The following is a 22,596-nucleotide window of genomic DNA, read 5'->3' on the forward strand; positions in this document are numbered from 1 at the left end:
ATCAGCATCTCTTACGTGAAAATATAAAGCCACGTTGTAGAGTGCTTGTTCCCTCGTTCTGCACAAAGACAACTATAATCCTCCATATACAGGTAATGGGCGGAAAAGTATAATTACTCCGTAAAGTCTGATTCTTAACTGAGATAGAGGTAAGGAAATATTTTCGTTTTCCGGAAACACGAGAATAGTGGCTAACTTCCAAGAACGTCACTCCCAGAATTTTAACAGTCACCTACACAAAAAAATGATTCAAATGGCTCTGAGCACAATGGGACATAACATCTGAGGTCATCAGTCCCCTAGAACTTAGAGCTACTTAAACCTAACTAACCTAAGGACATCACACACATCCATGCCCGAGGCGGGATTCGAACCTGCGACTGTAGCGGTCGCGCGGTTCCAGACTGAAGTGCCTAGAACCGCTCAGCTACTCCCGCCGGCAGTCACCTACACACCAAGCCCCTGTTGTAGCATCAGGCATTGGAGTTGGGTGAGCATCTCTGTGGCGCTTTTTTGCTTCGAAACGAACTTCTGACGAAACGAGTTGCACATATTTGGGGCATCTCTATTTCATCTAGCATTGCTAATTAGTAGGGATCCCCGACTGACAAGCAGTACTCAAGTATCGGTCGAACGAGGAATTAGAAAAGTACCTCATTTGCAGGTTGGCTGCACATCCTAAGGACTGGATCCTTCGTAAGGGACACGACTTTAATTCGCCGAGTAAAGTCATTGCAACAAGCTCTCTGCTTAGAGCAAATTAAGCAGTTTTCAGCTAGTTATTAGCTGGTTTTCCTCAATACCACGGCACTGTCTAGCATTCTAGTCTCAGATGTACGTTTAGCTATTTTGCAGAGAGTGGGTTGTGGCTCCGATATTTTTGATGTGATAGTTTCATGCAGCACTACTGTAATTACAGCAGACTTTACTTTTCTGTCAGATTCATTAAGTTTATGTCTGTTTTAGTCTTTTTCCTTAACATATGAAACTGATTTATTGAACAGATACGTAGATAATTTTTTTTATTTATCTGTGGCTTTCGACAACAGGCTTTAATGGTTTTGCAGGCAGAGGTCTACGATACGTGCAATTACATGCGTAGAGTCTCCATATCCGGACATCCGTTAGTTGGAGGAATGGACAGGAGAACAGTATCGTAAAATTGTACGCATTGTGGCTAATGATACATCAGAGACATTTAGATGTCGTGGTAACGTTAGTTCCTCACCACTAAGACAAGATGCTTTGCAGAATTTAATTGGGTGCTGCTCGAGATTTCGTTGATTGAAGTGCATTACAGAAATGTTTTATTTCCCTCAGGTAATGTGTTAATAAAATATATATCTCTGATGACTGCTGAATTCACGTATTCTTAGCAGCCCATTGGAACATAAATTTACCAGACATTAAAAAATGGTTCAAATGGTTCTGAGCATTATGGGACTTAACTTCTGAGGTCGTCAGACCCCTAGAACTTAGAACTACCTAAACCTAAGTAACCGAAGGACATCACACAGATCTATGCCCGAGGCAGGATTCGAACCTGCAACCGTAGCGGTCGCGCGGTTTCAGAATGTTGCCCCTATAACTGCTCGGCCACCCCGGCCGGCACCAGACATTAACATGTGTACCGTGTTCAACTATCACGAAAAGGGAAAACTGTGGACTAAACTGATCGTGAAACTACATTTCCTTGGCACTTCTAATAGAAGCAACTGTATTCAAGGTTAATATCATCATCTTTTTTCTTTTTGGCTAAAGACGGTTGAAAAGCTGTGATGAGTCGTGACACGATGCATAATCACATACGCTATTCAGTACAGTTTCCTGGAAAAGTTCAATATTCCTTCTTCGCGTTGACACAATGACTGTTTATTTGCTGTTAGGTACTCTCTTGTAATCTGCTAACTTGGCCTTATACCCCATAATGATACGAAGAACGTAATTCTTCATACATGACATGTGTCTAACGAATGACTTCCTAATGAACAGAGCTTGAAATAAATGATGAAATAAAGTAACAGCCGATGTGGTATTTACTTTGTGTATTTTTTATTTCGATACTTGCAATACGTTTGTCGTTCTCTTTCAATGGAGACTACAGAGTTCAATTCACGGAGTGGATCAGCAGTTTCACCACGTACTCAGCGGGGCTATAATAACTACATTCCATGATACCTATCTTAGTAGGCCCAGGGCGAATTATTTCTTTGAACAGTGGACGAAGGATCTCTGCACAGCATTGTGATGTCACGATAATTATACACTTACAGTATGTGCGGTACATGTGTTTGGAGATGCTATCCAACTAATGGTCTACCTGGCATGACATACATAGCCACAAACAAGCGACCTTGTTGATGCCGTTTTGAGTTCAAAGATTGGTTTAATACGGGTCTCCACGTTAGTCTACCCTGCGCATTCCTCTTCATTTCTGCATATCTGGTGAACTCAAATCTGTCTGAATCTTTTGACTGTATTCAAATCTTGGTCGCCCTGTACAATTTCACTGAGTGTCGAGATAGCCAGACTGTCATACAGCATGAAGTCTAACATCTTTTCATCGTACATTGAGCAGTTATTCCCTAGATGTAACATTCACAAAACATACTTCTGTCACTAGATCGGTATGTAAGCTAACTCACAAGCCGTCTGTAAACATTACGTTTATTTCTGTGTAGGGTACACGCGGAAATTCATCAGTGCTGTCATTAGAAATGACTGCAAGATTTCGGGCCCAGAGGTCCTTAAAGCGAGAAGATAGCATGAAATTCCCTGACTTCGAGAGTGAGAATGCTCTGTACGAAGACTCAACGCATCGCTGTGAAAAAGCGTCGTGAAATCTGTAGATTAGCTAATCAATAATGTCAGTGATCATCGACTTCGACCGAAAGTTAGTAAAACTGACATCTTTCAGTAAAACATCTCATGGTTCAAATACACTAAGTAATCGCACTCTATACGATACAACAGTTCTCCTAATGCTGCTGTTTATATTGTCTCCGTTAAGTCTTCAGCTTATTTCTCAATAATGAAATTGAAATGCATCTCCTTTACGATTGGTTACATTCGAGAGATGGAAAGTAGTGGATCTGGCGGACAGCCTGTAGTGTGTCTGCTTAGAAAGCGTTTGAACAGTGTCGTGAAACCGAACTTTAATCTTAGTGAAATGCAGAATATGAAATAATGAAAATTAATCTAGTTAAATCCAAAAATACTAACTGTGCATTCAGTGAAAATTAATTAACCGAACTCAGTACTGAACTACTTCATGGAAATTACGTAACATGAAGTGCAATGTCTGACTAGAAATATCCACAAAATGAAATACTGCTCAGTGCGGTAGAAAATAACTGTTTAAGATAACCTACACTGTTCACTGTAAATGAATCTGCTTACTTTCTCAGCAAACTGTTTTGTGTCTGTTATATTGACGTTCTGGAAAGCAAACCTCAAATTAACAAATGCAGCAGATAAAGAAAAAATAATCTAATCTAAATTTTTCTTTCCTTGTCAGAAATAATCTGTTTGCGTGTGCCGTAAGGTGCAATGCATACACGACAAATTATTCAAAATTTTTAAGAATGATGGAGGAGGAGGGGTTTAGTTTGAAGAAAATCTTTCTTGAAAAATTAAACTCTGATTCATGTCAAAAAAGACTACACGACATATGAAGACTGACAGTTACGAAATTCTCTCAGTACAAAAATTACAGAAATTTAAACCGCTTGCGTAATTTGTGAAATAATGAAAACAAAGAGATCAAATTAACATAATTCATGAATACCATTAGTTACCTAAGGAACAAAGATTTCCTTCGATTAATAGTTCTGACAACCAAACATCTCATTCTTACGCGTGCAAGTGTTATCTCGAAATATTCCTTCAAAAATCTTCTCTATCAGTACAATCAATAAAATAGCTTAACAAGCGAGTTTTCATCGACATAATATTCCCGATAATTTCTCCCAGATTCACAAATATCAGATCATCTGCTCTGGAACTCAACTGCTCGCGACTATGCTTCTAATAGCAATGCTACAACTGACTGGCAAGCAAGCGTACCCCAGATTACGTTAATTCACGGTGTCCGAGATCTTTATCCACTTCTCGTGCAGCATGCTCATGCATCATTGTCCAAATACTAAAAAAGTTAATTATTACAATGGCAGAAAACATACGAAAACCTTACAGCAGTAGTACCAAGATCATCACATATTGCTAATGTAATGTAACGTAATATATCACACAAGCTGTCTCACTAAGTATGTCTGGTCAGCTATAAGAGACGGTGCCAGGTCAAACAAATGTTTAAATCACAAATAAAACTTATAGAAAGTTAAAAGTAAAAAGGACATCCTTAAATATTCAAACTTTCTTTCCTGGGGATTTAAACATTCGAACTTTCTTTCCTTGGAGCTTTTTTATAGGCATCAGACCAAGAAAGATTTTTTGTTAATATCATGGAAACGGGGAGAAACAGAAAACAACCGTTTGGAAAAAACGTTTCTGTTTTCAGAGCTGTTTTCAACGGTACTACTGTATTCCTATAACACGTATTTTGGAAGTCCGCTAACGCGCGCCTGTGCAGTGGTGCTCGACTCGGAGGTAGGCCGCTTCGAATCCTTGTTGAATGAAATTTTCACCACCAGTATTCGGCCGGCAAGGGTAGGAGCTATAGTGACGCAAATTTTCTGATCACCAGCCTTTGCGCCAATGACCAGGATTAAATTCCAAACCTCTCCATAGTCTCATGAAGTAAGGGCATTTGACGTTGTTCATTGTGATCCGTCTGAATGAGGACCTTAAGCTCGGGGGATCACTTCGTGCTGTCCAGGAGAAATACGTTCTCCCTTCTCTCATCGTCTTCACCTCAACGTCATCATCGTCAAACAACACAATACTGTGTCTATTCTACAGTTACCTCAAATATTGTTTTTCAAAACTGTTTCCCGTAATAGAATCGTCAGGAATGAATTAAATTACTTCTTCGTTGATCCATTATGGACCATGGGACAACGGCTGGCAAGTATTTCTTGATACAATAATTTACCAACAGCCGTATGTATTGTAGAAATTTATTTTATGAACTTCATATGTGCTACCACTTTCGGCATTACATTGATGCCATCTTCAGGCCCCACACGTGATAGTCATAAAATCACTGTACACGGAAGGAGCCGTATAACTTGATCCGTGAATCAGATCGTTATGCAACAGCTCTTGGTGGCCTGGCGACACAGACTATGACGTGTGGGGCCTGAAGATGGCATCAATGTAATGAACAAGTGACTCTACTGTGTTCACGCATACATCACACCCAACTACATTCTACGTATAAGCTTACGACACAACTCTGACGTATTCGCAAGAAAAAAGGTCGATTTGCTCCGAGCAAGAACACCCGACAGGCCGCAGTGTCATACGACATTTGCATTTTCGTTTGTTCTCATATTCCCATTTGAATTTGTGAATTTAACTGTTCCATTTTGCAGCAGGTTCTAGGTAATGTATCATTCGCCATTATATTCGCATTTATCGGTTTGGTTAAAACACATTTTACCCGAAAATCATCGGGCACACCTTTTCTGACAAAAAGTGCGTGTGAGATAGCCCTGTCTCAAGCACCCTTTGTAACTTGCATAGCATAAACGAAAAAGAAAATAAGAAAAAAAACACAATGCGGTAAGGTTGAAAACATAACATTGCAATAAATAACCTTTGATACGCTTCTTCAAGAAAATGAGCTGGAAGAACAGGATAGTAAGTTTACATTTATCTAGCTACAAACGTCTCTGGTTCGTTAACAGCCGAGCATGTATGCAGCCACAACGAATACCATTTCAAACAAGAAAAGTTTCCTAAACTAACCCTTCAACAATTACGGGAAGTGCCGTCTGGGTTTAGTATGGCTCCATATCCTCATCGGACTGAAATGTCTTGTTGCTAGATCGCTTGAACGTAGTTCAATAGAAATCACTGCATCCATAACAAGTGACTTCAGACGATAACGTAAACTGGCAGCACGCTGCCATATTTTTCATTGAATATGTTTACTACATTACTGTTGACTCGTTTCACATATCAACGAGAGGTACATTTATGAGCCATGGAACATCGAAACAACTAAGCTGACTTACATTAAACTGATCATTCCATTTGGGAAAGGTGTCTGGTTGAGGAAGAGGGATGTCAACGGCACCCCAGCCGGAAAGTGCTTTTCTCTTCGCCGATCGTGCGCAAAAATCGAGTGACTGCTGTGGACATTAACCTTTGGGAGCGACGCACTGCGCTCCCTGGAACGACTTCTTAGTCAACTAAAATCGACATACAGTTACGAATGATGCTTCCCACCATGGTATTGATTATATTACTCTACAGTGTCTATTCTACAGTTATCTCAAATATTGTTTTTCAAAACTGTTTCCCGTAATAGAATCGTCAAATGGCTCTGAGCACTATGCGACTTAACTTCTGAGGTCATTAGTCGCCTAGAACTTAGAACTAATTAAACCTAACTAACCTAAGGACATCACACACATCCATGCCCGAGGCAGGATTCGAACCTGCGACCGTAGCGGTCGCTCGGCTCCAGACTACAGCGCCTAGAACCGCACGGCCACCACGGCCGGCAATAGAATCGTCAGGAATGAATTAAATTACTTCTTCGTTGATCCATTATGGACCATGGGACAACGGCTGGCAAGTATTTCTTGATACAATAATTTACCAACAGCCGTATGTATTGTAGAAATTTGTTTTATGAACTTCATATGTGCTACCACTTTCGGCATTACATTGATGCCATCTTCAGGCCCCACACGTGATAGTCATAAAATCACTGTACACGGAAGGAGCCGTATAACTTGATCCGTGAATCAGATCTTTATGCAACAGCTCTTGGTGGCCTGGCGACACAGACTATGACGTGTGGGGCCTGAAGATGGCATCAATGTAATGCCGAAACCGGTAGCACATAAGAAGTTTATAAAATAAATTTCTACAATTCATACGGCTGTTGGTAAATTATTTCATTAAGAATTAAATCTACATATGGCTCAAAGGGATTCAAAGAAGTCTTTTATGATCAGATTAAGTCTACAATCTTGGATCACAAAAATCAGTAGTTGGTGAACATGACACATATTGTGCTCGGAATAGCTGGTGAAATTAACTCACTTCAGTACATGCTGCATAACTATAAATTCCTCTGGCGAAGCAAATACGTTAAATGTCCTTGAGCTGGAATATACATGCATAGACTCCACTGGAACCATAAGTAATCAGGCAGTGCCGTTTTCAAAATTCACAGTGATAAAAGTTCTTTAGTGTCTAGCATAGTCCGCAGCTCGTGGTCGTGCGGTAGCGTTCTCGTTTGCCGCGCCCGGGTTCCCGGGTTCGATTCCCGGCGGGGTCAGGGATTTTCTCTGCCTCGTGATTACTGGGTGTTGTGTGATGTCCTTAGGTTAGTTAGGTTTAAGTAGTTCTAAGTTCTAGGGGACTGATGACCATAGATGTTAAGTCCCATAGTGCTCAATGCCATTTGAACCATTTGTCTAGTATAGTATGCCTCCCAACTGGCAATACCATCGGCTGGATATCTTTACAATTCTTTCCAAGGTACTTCTTCGTCCATCTGCAGCGCATAGCTTTTGCAGAAAAGGAAGCCTACGCCCATATAGGTTTTCCAGCCCTGAGAGGAAGTGAATATCTGGTGGCCTCGTTTCCGAAGCATAAAGTAGTCTTTTCCAGTCATATTCGCACAGATTTCCAGTTGCGACATTTCGGATGTGCAGGCCATTACTATGCGGTATGGCAGGCCCTCCTTCGAGAAACAAGGCTCTTCTTTCGTATATTTTCATTTGCAGATTTTGCGTGAAGTCATGGTAGTAACTTAAGACATACTTATTTCACATGGCACCGCAGGCTGTCTCGAACATTTCTTGGTTGGTTGATTAGGGAGAGGGGATCAAATAGCGAACTCATCGGTCTCAATGGATTAGGGAAGGATGTGGAAGGAAGTCGGCCGTGCTCTTTCAAAGGAACCATCCCGGCATTTGCCTGAAGCGTTTTAGGGGAATCACGGAAAACCTAAATCAGGATGGCGGGATGCGGGTTTGAACCTCCGTCTTGCCGAATGCGAGTCCACTGTGCTAACCACTACGCTACTTTTCTCGGTAAGATTTCTTGGTGTTCATAACAAAAAATTATAATTTTTTTATCTTAGACAAATCCTTTCGAAATGTTCTGCCGTGAAGAAGTTGGAAGATTTCAACTTTCATCCAAACTTATTAGTTTTCGTTTCATCATCTGCGAGATTCCTTTGTCGGAATTCGGAATACTGGAGCTTGGTGTGATCCCTATCGTGTGAAACTAACGTAGATTTTTTTTTGTCGAGTATCTGTCACAAATATCACATTTCGCTCACTCTTGATTTTTCACCTTTCCTCGTCGGGGATAATCGTTCATGTTTATATGTCCACAATAAAACCAATTCAACAGCCACACTATCCGAATCTCTTGCACGCTCCAATTCAATATTGTGCTAGAAGCAGTAGACTCCACGGACGAAGGAAAACATGCATTTTCTTCTCAAATATACAACTGCAATTTTTTATAATACGTCTATTTTTATTCAACCTGTGTTTACTGCGTGTCACTCTCTCCATCATTCCGGCCTGTGTGGACGAGCGGTTCTAGGCGCTTCAGTCTGGAACCGCGCGACCACTACGGTCGCAGGTTCGAAACCTGTCTCGGGCATGGATGTGTGTGATGTCCTTAGGTTAGTTAGGTTTAAGTAGTTCTAAGTTCTAGGAGACTGATGACCTCAGATGTTAAGTCCCGAAGTGCTAAGAGTCATTTTTTTTTCTCTCCATCATAAGCTAAATTAGCGAAAACCTGTCATTCATATTTTGTAACTTGTTCATATTCTCGTGCTTATCGTACTGATGCCGTGAAACGTTTACCATGGCAGACGAACGTACCCAATACGCGACCCTTACCCAGAACTCTCTGTATGACGCCCTAACACTGTTATTCTGAATGCGGTACGGAACTGGTGCATTTGTTAAGACTGTAATTCTCAACGTATTCATATCATACCCTATTAAAATGTCTTTTTAAGATTAGTGACATACGGTATGATATGGCATTGTATCAATTCACTTTAAACACAAAAATATTTCTTAGCCCCAAACGTCAGCATGTTAATAGCCAACTTCTAGCCTCCCTGTATTTAGGTCAACGGGCATTATCACACTGATATAGCAGAATATTTATTTCCTAATGAGATCTGTAAATGGCAGCACGTACCCCTTTCCAAAGAGCAGCACCATCAAGTCCGTGACCACAAGTCAGATAGACGAGCTTGTATTTACGAAAACGTCTTTAAAACCTGTTCAAATGAGCGCACCATATACCTTCATAGCTAATCCAGTTTTCTTATATGAAATGAGCTTCGACGACAGTTCAACAAGAGTAATGAAGTCAGATGACGCTGGTGAATTATATTAGAAAACTAGTCCCCAAATTTAGGCGAAATTTTTTTCTGAGAGTGGCAGACGTAAATAGGAGTAAAATACAGATTTACAGTAGCGAGCTATGCTTTTCTTAAAAATAGAAGTGTGTCAGAAAGTTAAATATCAAAGGAATCTCTTCTGAAAGCATTTGGAATTTTGCCTTGTACAAAATTGAGGCGTGGACGGCCAACACTAAAATGTAATCGTTTGAAATGGTGAATGTATCGAATAATTAGTTCAATACTGAATCACATCAGGGAGAAAAGAACTTCACCCACAACTTGACCAAATGAAGATCTCTCATGAGCTTCAAATGGTTGAAATGGCTCTGAGCACTATGGGACGTAACTGCTGAGGTCATCAGTCCCCTAGAACTTAGAACTGCTTAAACCTAACTAACCTAAGGACATCACACACATCCATGCCCGAGGCAGGATTCGAACCTGCGGCCGTAGCGGTCGCGCGATTCCAGACTGAAGCGCATAGAACCGCTCGGCCACTACGGCCGGCCTCTCATGAGGAATCAGGTAATTAGTAATGGAGGGAAGTGTGTGTGTGTGTGTGTCGGTTCTGGGTAGGAGTAAAGCTATAATCATGCAGGAAGGGAGACTTGCGTTGAACGTCGTGTTGACTGCAAGGTGATTACAGACTGATTAAAAGCTCGTATGGCAGAAGAATGGGGAAAAGAAGTCTGCTGTCTCGTTTTCAAAGAGAACGTCTAGGCATTTTCTCCAAATGATTTAGAAAATCTACAGATGACCTGAAGGAGTATCGAATCATTTTCATGAACCGAGTCTTGCTACTGCACCACCACGCTCTGGGTGAAAACTGTAGAGGGAGACCAATACAGTAAGCCGATTCAAATTCTTGTTGGGTGCAATAGTTATGGAGAGACTTACGCACGACTTATTAAAGTGTTGAAATGTTTCAAGCAAGTTTCCAGACTGAAGGTTTCAATAATATAGCATTAGAGATGTACATGACACGCACACCAACGGCCAGTTTCATGTGATCTGTATGTGCATATGTATTAGAAATTTTATCATGAACTCAATATTTCTTGGATATTTGCACAGAAATTTTACTTGTTACCTGCATATATTCGGAGGTACTTACTCATTGTGGACGAAAATGTACACAAATGTTGACAAGGCGACATCCAAATATTAATAGCAAGAATGTGCTTAAAAAGTAGAATAGCAAATAAATTGTGCAACAGTCATCGGAAGAATAATATGTTGCGGAAAAAATGTTGTTACGATTCAAGACGGAAGCGTTTTCCCGCCACGTAATTGTATTATGGTTAATGTAAAGCACTGAGGAAAATGGTAAATTGGGATAATAGTTTTCGTGAAGAAAAACTTTAGGTCTGAAAAATTTTAATTTTAACTGACTGAAATTTATGCAGATTAAAAAAGCTGCTCACGTAAAGAAGTTTCAGTCATCCTGATTTTATTTTTCAAAGTTCTCCCCAATTATTCCATTCGAATGCCGGATGGCTCTTCCTGGTAAGCCATGGGACCCGCTATGTCCTCCGTCAACCATTATTTTACTTCGCAGAACGAATTTTTATGATAGATTTTCATTATTATTGTTATCATCATTGTTACTTTCATTTAGGAATTTTCAACAATAAAACAGTAAACCATGGCATAATTTTAGAAAGCAGTTGTGTAATTCCCGTTACAGTTTATTAGTTGGTAAAAGTGTTGGGCATTATTTGCTAGAAAAAAATTAGATAACTGCACGAAAAGTTCCGAATGGGATGTAAAATCTGTGAAATGGTCATTTTTAATCCGAACGAATAAGGTGTCCTCAGTAACAGCTAGAGCCGTAGCACACGGCAAGGCAATATTTCATTTAATCAAAATACACGAGATTTATATGTGTAATATTTGAAGTCCCAATATTTACTCCAGTCTCGAGGAAAGTTAAACACCTGATTCCGGAAAGCATCAGCTAATTAAAATCAGATCATTATAACTTCGTGTAAATTTGAGAAGTCCAAGCGGGAAATGAGTAATAAAAACTTCAGAGATCTGGTAATTACCTTTCCCTACGATAGCAGTCACAAACGAGTAAATTATTTCTTTTTTACCTTGGTTGGCTTTCCCCGTTAACTGTTACGGAATTTTATTTCACAAAAGTCCAATATAACATCTACTCAATCAACCAGTCGACGTTGCGGCTGTTTCTGAAAACTGCATTGTTTCGAATTAAACATAAGAACGAAAGCTCTTGAAAAGAAGTTCGGTGGAAATCTGAAAAAATACATGCTACGAAGGTCAGCACTACTCACGAAAATCCCCGAGGCTAAAAATCACATGGATTCAGATCAGGTGATCTTGCAGGCCATGCACGTAGGAAACCTCAGGGGATAGAACTTACATGGAATGTTGCAGCAAGACGATCTTTCACTGGACGAGCGAACCGAGGTAATGTCCCATCTCGCATAAAAACAGTGGGTTTCACTCAGCCGCGCTCTTCTGAAGCAGGTATCACAAGCTGTACGAGGACGTGCAGATGCCGCGATGCATCTAACAGGCCCTGTCTTCAAAGAAGAACGAACTGAGGTCAAAGGTTCTTGTGAAGCCACACCACACAGTCACATACGACAAGTATAATGGCCCTTCGTGCGCAACATTTGCTTCAAAAGTAACCCAAATTCGGCAGTTCTGTGTATTCACTGCACCCTATAGTGTATTATGTTCTCCATAGAGTACTGCGAGGCCACATGACATCAACTTCGATTCTCCGCTGTAGAGTGAAAATTTCATTCTGGGAACTTCGATTCTTGTCAGATACCGAAGAGAAAATTCAGAACTTTGTTGCGGATCATGAAGTTCCAGCTGCTGAACCACAAGGATCTTGTACCAGTACCAGTGTAATATAGACCTCAAAACTTTCCGTACTGTTGACCTTTGGATAGACAATTCTCGTGACACACTACCTGGGGCATATAATGCGTGGTCAATTACAGCAACAGCATCTTCGTAAATATAGTTCACCGTTATAGGACACCTTCCTCTTCCAGATGCCACACCAGGCATTATCCCCATCCTTAAAACATTTAATCACTTCGGTTCCCCCGTCAGACATTTCGGTCGGTGACACTCCCTCAATACAGCACTGCAATCTCTGCCGTTTACACGAAACAGTTTCACTAAAAATTCACGGTCTCTCTTCTCGATAGCCATACTGCTCCCTCACCTTATGGTTTGCCAAACGTCAGCGTTGATGTCAAACAGTCATACAGTGTACTGGTCCTGATTTGCAGCTGGTGACCAAAATTGGAACTGACTTTCTTTTCTTAAGAGTGAGCTGGTTCCGCATAAACTCATTAGCATTTCTACCATTTTTCGCTGCCATACGATAATTTCAGCCCACTTTGGGCCTATGTGAGGAGCTGCACTTTACAATAATAAAAAAGGTGATGACAAGGGTGAAATAAAATCTATTCATGCAAATGATGACGTTGCTCATTGTATGTGAATACGTTATAATTATGGATTAGTAAAAGTAGATTGGGAAGTTTATTTTACGAGAGGAGGTGGACTGTGGGTATCAGGAATTCATTGTCAGTTTTGCGGGAGGGTGGTAAAGCAATAAATAAAATAAAATAAAAAGAGTGTGTTGTTGGTGTTACAGAGTGACAATTGTTGGACTATACGAAACAAAACGCAAATTAGTTACAAACTACGGCGTGCACACACTTTGTTCAACAAGCAAACTTCATTCAGGTATTGGGATTTTGGTTGTGACATGTTCGATATGCCTACCATCATTGGCGATGATGTGACGCAGACAAATAGCAAAGTTCTGCAAGACCCGCTGAAGTGTCGGAACATCGATGCAGTCGATGACCTGAATGGGTGTTTTCAGGTCACCAATGGCTTTGGGGTTACTGCTGCACACCTTATCTTTAACATAGCCTTACAGAAAGTAGTCGCATGTGTTCAGATCCGGTGAGTATGGCGCCCAATCGAGGCCCATGTTACTGGCCTTTGGGTATCCCAGAGACGGAATGCGGTCCCTAAAATGCTCATCCAGGACGTTGTACACCCTCCTGCTTCGATGCGGTCAAGCCCTGTCTTGCGTGAAACATATGTTGTCGACATAAGGGTCACTTTGGATAATGGGGATGAAATAGTCTTCCAAAACCTTCACGTACAGTTCGGTAGTCTATGTGGCATGAAGGAATATCGCACCGATTATTGGTTCAAATGGCTCTGAGCACTATGGGATTTAATTTCTGAGGTCATCAGTCCCCTATAACTTAGAACTACTTAAACCTAACTAACCTAAGGACATCACACACATCCATTTCCGAGGCAGGATTCGAACCTGCGACCGTAGCGGTCGCGCGGTTCCAGACTGTAGCCACTCCGGCCGGTGCACCGATTATTCTCTATCCCCCAAATGCGCCAAGTTTGCTTACAGTCGAACCTATCCAAATCAAAGTGGGCTTCGTCGCTAAACCAAACAAGAATGCGCATACTATTTCCTATCATGTCCCGCTGTCAACCGTGCAGTTTGACCGTCCTAAAGCAAACCGTTCAGAAGTTATAACGATTCTATTTCATATCTATCAGTAATTGTTACCCTGTATGAGTGCAGAATTTTGCAAACTCGAGTTGAGGATACTCAGTCGAGTCAGTGGCCTTTTCAGTTTACGTACTTGCATGAGACGGACGTAAGAAAAGAATTCGATATCAACATCGTATTGCCCTTTTGGTGAAATGGTTTCGTTTTAAACGTCTTGAAAGCACATACAAATTAATTTAGCAGTCTATCGTGCTGTCCCGTCTCGACCATAATTTCTTCCAGTATTTAATCATTTTGACTATATGTCGTTAATAACATGAGTTGCTGTAGTTCGCCTCCTTTGAGGAAGAATGTACTAAGAAAGGAACTCTTGTATATCTCCACCAGTAGTTTTCGTGATATGAAACTGTTGATTTTCTTCGTTGCCCATACGAATATCGGCGATATATAATCCGGCGCGTAAGTAAAGTCGGTGAACCGATGGTTTTTGAGCTAGCAGTTTTACTTGGCACTAGTAGTTTTCCACGTCAATGTATCCTATGGATATTAACGTATGTATCATTCATTCATATTCTGGTTATAGCCGTTTCCCATGTTTGAATCACCGTAATACCATTTTGGAGATATATCTCGACGCAGTATTGTGCACCCAGAAATAATGTTTCTGTTTTCGGCCTTATCACAATTTAAAGACCTTATCACATCTACATAAGCAGTATATTACACACTGAGGTGAGAGAAGTCATAGGATACTTCCTTATATAGTGTAGCAACTCGACGTGACATGTACTCAACAAGTCTTTGAAAGTCGCCAGCAAAACTACAGTGTCAACCGTAATTGCGAAGGTGTTGCCGGTGCAAGATTTTGTGCACGGACTGACCTTTCGATTACCTCCCAGAAAAGTCCGATGTGGTTCGTGTCAGGACATCAGAATGCCGGCCGTTGTGGCCGAGCGGTTCTAGGCGCTTCAGTCCGGAACCGAGTGGCTGCTACGGTCGCAGGTTCGATCCTGCCTCGGGCTAGGAGGTGTGTGATTTCGTTAGGTTAGTTAGATTTAAGTAGTTTTAAGTTCTAGGGGACTGATGTTAAGTCCCATAGTGCTCAGAGCCATTTTGTACATGTGCATATCGCTGTGCCATTACTTTTGTCACCTTAGCGATCCTCATAATACTCATAGTTAACATACAACTGAAATAATAGAAACATCAGGTAGTGTGCATAATTCAGTGGTTACTAGTTATTTTCACGAACACTTCAACTGGTTTTATTTCGACCAGAGACACACGTGTGCAATAGTATGCCACGTAATAAAAATCTCAGTTCTTTTCTGGAAAAGTGAACCTGTTTCTACTATTGCCTCCAGTTGTCTCATTATAAGTCACACTCGCCTTAGGTGATGTGGCATAGTTTGGGGCTTCTTGTTTGGTGTAGCGTCGACCTTGTGGCTACTTAATCCGACTACGTGACAGACTTGGGTCGCACGAACTGTGTGCTCCAGTGGTCGCTAGGTTCCACGACATACGTGAAAAAAAAAACACTTCATTGATTCCATTAAACACAAAAATCCTGTAAAATCATTAAAGTAATTGTATATGGTATCATACATTGTGGAATCGGCAAAGTTGTCGTTGGCCTATGCGAATTCTGTCCCGCCGTCTTTTTCTGATCGTATAGTGTGTCACAAGCAGATTGTGTGTAATTGTCGTCTGAGCTGAACCGGTTGTGACCTCCTTCTGGCGAGGACATCACCGATCTTAATTTCAGCTGCAGATGGCGGAATACGATTACAACACTCATTCGCTTGCTGTCATCTGAGCATCTATGGAATGTCCCCCGCAGGCTGGTGGACGCTTCGTAATTGAGGTCAACTGCGGCAGCAGCGATATTAGATGCCAGAACTGCGCACTCGGATGCGCCTGCGAGTCCGCGTGGGGCTTCGCCGCCGACTTGCAGCAAGAAGTGATTCCGGAGAGTCGCACGCAGTGGCGTCCTCTCTGGCCCGTTGGCACCGTCACTGACCGCCAATTAGCTTCCTGCGCGCCAGTGGGCCGCGCGGCGATTGTCGGAATGCAGCGAGGCGGCGGAATGTGACGCCCCGCTGAGTGCCGGACTGATTCCGCGCGACCGCGGGCGTATGGCGAATCACGGCCTGTGTATTCGGCGCTAACTGGCGAGGGGCGGGCGGTCGCCAGTTGCTCTAAATTGATGCCGCGTTGTGTCACGGCTAACTCTGAGCAGGTTAATTTGTCATCCAGTTATCCAGCTCATTAACGTTGTGACACATTTAGATGCATAAACGTGGTGCCACGATCGTTGTCTAGCGTACTGCTGTATTAGCTGTGAGCTTGTGTAACTGCTCCAGGCAGCCACGAAACTTCGGAAACATTCAATCGCCTGCCGCTAGACCATTCTTGGGCGCTAGGCAAGATACGCGCAGCTGCCCGAGTGTTCAAAATGGTTCAAATGGCTCTGAGCACTATGGGTCTTAACATCTGAGGTCATCAGTCCCCTAGAACTTAGAACTACTTGAATTTAATTGACCTAAGGAAATCACACACATCCATGGCCGAGGCGGGATTCTAACCTGAGACCGTAGCAGTCGTGCCTGAGTGTAACAAGGCCTTTTATCTTGTACAGGGTGCAACAGGTATAAAATGCTGTTGTTTCTATTGGTTCAAATGGTTCAAATGGCTCTGAGCACTATGGGACTCAACTGCTGTGGTCATTAGTCCCCTAGAACTTAGAACTACTTAAACCTAACTAACCTAAGGACATCACACACATCCATGCCCGAGGCAGGATTCGAATCTGCGACCGTAGCAGTCGCACGGTTCCTGACTGCGCGCCTAGAACCGCGAGACCACCGCGGCCGGCTGTTTCTATTGGTGACAGGGGCAGTGTACTGAACAACATTAGATCAGTATTTTCTTCATTGGCAGGCATATAATTATACCCATTAGGAATTGTATGTTTTTAGGTTGGTTAGTACCTCCATGAACATGTGCCAGGAGCAAATCATTAATGATATTATATGAAGGCGTAGTGTCTGTTCCTCCAGATATGTCCGGAAGAACAGACATCACGTATTTACATGTAAATGCTTCGCCTAAATGGACAATGAATCCACAAACGACAGTGCAGTTGCACATTTACGTTCGACCTCTAGAGAGAATCTAAAATTAGCGAACTCGGCGGACGTGGACAGGAACTTTAGATAGATGGCGCAAGGTGGGAACGTGAGTCGGCCTGGGAGCGTCCCGGAACAGTTCGCGCGTTTTCGATGAACAACGTGTCTCGATGGTGCAGTGTTTAACACATCTACCTAGTAAGCAGGAGATCCTGGGTTCAAGCCCTGGTGCAGCACACATTTTAACTCGTCGGTGCTGATTCCGCAAGAATTGCTGATGCAGCTGATATCATTTCCTTTCCTCTCGTTTCTCTCCTCCCCCTCCGTCTTCAATTACTTAATAAGTCGTTAATGCTTATTTTCGCCTCGACAGCATGTTAGTTGCTAAAGTGCAGCCGCGTGGACGCTAAAAGGTTTGGCTGTTGATATACTTTCCGGGATGTGAGGTCGTGGTCCAAGAACTTTTCTGCTCCTTACGTTTCGTCCAGAACTGCGCTGGATTTCCTCAGAGGAAATCCAGCGCAGTTCTGGACGAAACGTAAGGGGCAGAAAAGTTCTTGGACCACGACCTCACATCCCGGAAAGTATATCAACAGCCATGTCACCCGGTCGTGAAAGCCTTCATTCTACAGCTAAAAGAAGGAATCTATTTTGGGACAACACCCCCTCGTTTTTGAGAAAATCGCCCCTAAAGGTTATGACGAGCAATCGACTCAAAACTGGCGGGGTCGATAGATAATTGTAAATAGAGCATTTTTCATCATCAGGTATGGGGTCCGAAAACGCATACGTTTCCAGAAATCGAGGTAAGTATCTTTTACAACTGCCGTTCCTATCAATCTGGAACGCCGAGAAACAGAACTGCCTGCTTCCGGTAGTGCATTGATAATGCATCCGTCTTGCAACACTTTTACAAACCAAAACACAGCGTCGGTAACTTCCCGCTTGCCACCGTCTGTGACAGGCTCCCAACTATATATTGCAGCGCTAGTCGAAGGGTTTCATTATTCATATTATGCACCTGAAAGATATGACACAACAAACAATAACTAGTTACTACGTCATAAACAGACGAGCTAATTACTACAAACTACATACAGTACTCGTCATATGTTATTTACGGAAGAACACTGTATTCATTCACAAAACGTATTTCATTCGGTGCATTAACGATGGAAAAATCACTACATGTATCGGCGAGGTTCGCGGCAGCCTAATGACGGAAAACTTCTATAAGGCTCATGCTGGACGCCTTCACAATTCCAGGTTCACAACTATGATATGACGAAGAGGCAACGGGGACAACATAACTCTCCCCGCGTGGATTCTGTCCCGTGCCTCGCTGTAAACAAGCGTCGCGTGGTTGGCTCTCTGTGATCCCTCGTCAGGAATTCGCAGCACTCTTACTGGGAGTTGTTTTCATGTGACAAGACTTAAAAGTTTAATACTTCAGTAACTCACGGCGTTTGGGAAATTAGTCTGCCTACCTTATTATTACCATTCCTTATTGATTTACTTACCTTGTTAACCCTCCTATACCTATCAACTGAGATACGGGGAAAAAACGAAAAGAATAACATCAGCTAGGTTTCTTCGAGATTCCAACCCGCGTTCTCCGATTCCCAGCTAGTTACCTTGGCCGTTGCTCTATCGATGATGGCGGCGAGATGTGTTTGCGTTTGCGGACCCCATACCTGATGAAGAAAAATGCTCTATTTACAATTATCTATCGATCCCTCCAATTTTGAGTCGATTGCTCGTCATAACTTTTGGGGTGATTTTCTCAAAATTGCGGGGGAGTTGACCCAAAATATCTTAGAGTCCTTCGTTTTAGGTTGTACACAAGCGACTTGCCAAATTTGAGCCGAATCGGTTGGCCGTGTCTGAGGCCTTCCCCTTGTTAGTAGTGCAGTTGTAGCCACGCAGAATACATCGGTTTATGAATTTAGTGACGAGATTGTGGGAAGTCTGTTCATAGCAAAGAAAAAAAAACAACTTACACGCTAATGTGACTGCATTTTAAGGTACCACATACAAAACTATCTGCTTTCACACCCGTTACATCCTGTATGCTTAAATAATTTTATGTTTTCAGCCACTGGCACAGCACTGATTAGACACTTTCATGTCGTTCTGAAGATTGTCAGCGGCCAGGGAATTGGTAAAAGGATATAATTAAAGAAGTTGAATCCATTGGATGCCTATATGCGCAGTGACCATTGAATTTTCAACTTGAAAGAAAAATAGCAGTCACTTGCCAAATCCGTATTTTATTTTAGATCTAACTTTCGACTATAACATCGATGATGACTATGTTGTAGTCGAAATTTACATCTGCAGTAAATTACGGGCTTGGCAACTAACTTCTGCTCTTCCTTCACTATGAATACAATTAAATTATACGATAATTGGGATGAAAAGTTGAATCCATTGGATGCCTATATGCGCAGTGACCATTGAATTTTCAACTTGAAAGAAAAATAGCAGTCACTTGCAAAATCCGTATTTTATTGTAGATCTAACTTTCGACTATAACATCGATGATGACTATGTTGTAGTCGAAATTTACATCTGCAGTAAAGTACGGGCTTGGCAACTAACTTCTGCCCTTCCTTCACTATGAATACAATTAAATTATACGATAATTGGGATGAAAAGCGTAAACATGTGTGTGTAAGATCCTTTATTTGTGACCACAACCAACATAATAGCTTCAGGTGGGTGTCCCAATTAAAAAGGTGGAATACCTATTAAAAATCTGCATCTTACCTCAGTTCCAACTGACGGGAATAACAGTTAAATTTTCACGTAAATTACTTCATATGAGATCCGAAGGGGGGAATGGACAGAAGACCCGACATTCATTGTCCACATAATAGTAATACATCAACTGAGCGTAAAGTTAAATTGTCTAAATTGCGCCATCAACATTGCCCGAAAATCGAACTGGAAGCTACAACTAAATCGAACTAAGTGTAAAAACGACAGAATACACCATTGAAAACTATCTGATGGGGGATACTGATGTAACCATCAAATCGACAGTAGCTTGCTTGTCGTATTATTATTGTTTAAAAAGTGAGTGTTGAGTCTTTTATCCATCCCTACATTTGAGTCATAACGTAACTTATATGGGTATCCATTTTTTATACCCGTCATTTTGGGTTGCGTTAACATGAGGTTTTTCTTAGTAAATATTCCTCTTTTTTAGATGACCACCTGAAAATGCGCTTCTAAGCTACAAAGCACGTCGTGGTCCCAAATGAGAGGATCTTACAAACAGCCGTTTGCGGTTTTCATTCCACGAGATGTATTTTCACAGCTGCGGTTGCCCTGAACACAAATTTGTTCGCAAACTATATGAGAGCTACTACGAACGCTCTATCTGATTTTTCGTTCATGCAAAAAACACTACACGTATAAAATATTAGTGTTTAGACGAAACAGAGTAACATTTTTTTTATAACAAAAATGTCCCTTACGTCTCATTTCCCTCCTATATCTGTGACTACATGATTGCTCTCCAATTCGCTATTAAGTGCCTGGCAGAGGGTTCATCGAACCAATTTCAAGCTATTTCTCTGCCGTTCCACTCTCGAACAGCGCTGTGGAAAAACAAACACTTAAATCTTTCCGTGCGAGCTCCTATTTCTCTTTTCATTGTGATAATCATTCCTCCTTTCCGTGCGAGCTCCGACTTATCTTTTCACTGTGATAATCATTCTTCCCCGTGGAGGAGGGCAGCAAAAAAATATTTTCATACGCTGAGGAGAAAATTAGTGATTAAAATTTCATGAGAAGGTACCGCCGCAACGAAAAAGCCTTTGTTTTAAAGATTGCCACCCCAATTAGCGTATCACATCCGGGGCACTCTCTCCCCTATTACTCGAAAATATCCTAGGGATTCATGAAGATTTTGATGCTAGTGATTTTCAGAGACGGCGTTTGCCCCCCTTTTTTTTGCGGAGGGCGATGGAGGGGGGGAGGGGGGGGAGGTGAAGCACTTGTTTTACGAGACACAGATACACAGCCAGGAGAGCTGGTTACCCGTTTGCGTGAAATTGCAACCATTATTCGTGAAACACCTGGTTGTTTTCAGTATGTTAAACTGGAAGATGCCAGTTGAGCATTAATGTAAACGGACGACATTCTCAGCAATGGCTCTAGGACAAAATTGGTCACACGGAAGTTTGAACAACAACATCTCTGAACATCGCTAGCGTCAAAATTTGCATGGATGCCTGTTGAGGTCCATAAAACAGTCACATGAAACAGTGTTTCTATTTATCTCCTCTAAACAGTGTAAAACTTTTGTACGTGATATTTTTGCGCTCGGTTTTCCTAAGTGCTTTCTCCATGTTCTGTTTGTGATCCTTATCCGGGGATGAGAATAACAGGAAATATACAAGGTTGAAATTAGTAACACGTTTCTCTTTTACAAAACGTCTTCATCCCTTTTCCACCATTTCACAGCACTGTACAGCGATGTCCTCCCTATTGGACTTTGGCCAATGATGTGTTTTAAGGCGCGACTGTAGTATGTTAAAAATAGATGAAATAACGATGTACTCCCTTAAAACTGTGAATAAGCGTTTCACTTGATAGTTTTAGTTTTCTTAATTTTATGTAAACAGTTTACCAGCTACTTTGATGTCATTTATATGGTTTCTTTATGTAATCACTCATTACATTAAAAGGTAAACAGATTGTTCGATTATGTTAGTCTAGTAAAATGCGAAGGAACATCAAAATGTATACATTATTACGTCAGATCAAGTAACTTTTACTGAATCTTGTACTACACTTCAAAGTGACACAAATACATGAGACTGCATTTCAACACAGTCATCCAGTCTATGTAAACAACGATCGAAACGTTCTGGCAGTAGTATTCATCTACGATAGAAACCTCTTCCTTGGTCCGGAGTAATTCGTAAACAATTGTGTGAAAATTTTCGTTGTTCCAAAAAGATTGTCAGGAGATTGCTGTCTGCGATCAATGACAATAGATTTTCTTTCCTTATCAGCGTTAACCACATCTATGCTGCCTTCATCAGATTTTCGGCATCATTTCACAGCGGCCGGCTTGTCAGTACATTTTACACATTTACTGCCCTAATTTCACGATGAATCTGCGTGCAATTTAGACGTTTTGTCTACAAGAATCGTACCTTTCTGCGTATTTCAGCTATGTAGTACAATTCCAGTTGCCACGCCATTTCACTTACACCCTGTGACGCATTTACTATCTGTACCGCAGCAGAACTATCATAAGGAAACATTGAGCATGATCTCCATTAGCTGTCAATGGACCACTCCTGTTGCGCAATAGCCTTAACGAGGAATAAAATATGTAACTTACCTCCCGAAATCCCTACGTACCCTTTTAAGTAAACTATTGTGTC

At 41.6% G+C, this 22,596-nt stretch overlaps 1 long non-coding RNA gene across 1 annotated transcript in view; it reads left to right on the forward strand.

Annotated features, from left to right (window-relative positions):
- The window catches only part of LOC126252831 (uncharacterized), a 674,555-nt gene that overhangs the window by 97,764 nt on the left and 554,195 nt on the right, over positions 1–22,596 (forward strand). The window lies entirely within an intron of this gene.

The sequence above is a fragment of the Schistocerca nitens genome, chromosome 4 (assembly GCF_023898315.1).
Source record: "Schistocerca nitens isolate TAMUIC-IGC-003100 chromosome 4, iqSchNite1.1, whole genome shotgun sequence".
NCBI classification, from domain to species: domain Eukaryota; kingdom Metazoa; phylum Arthropoda; class Insecta; order Orthoptera; family Acrididae; genus Schistocerca; species Schistocerca nitens.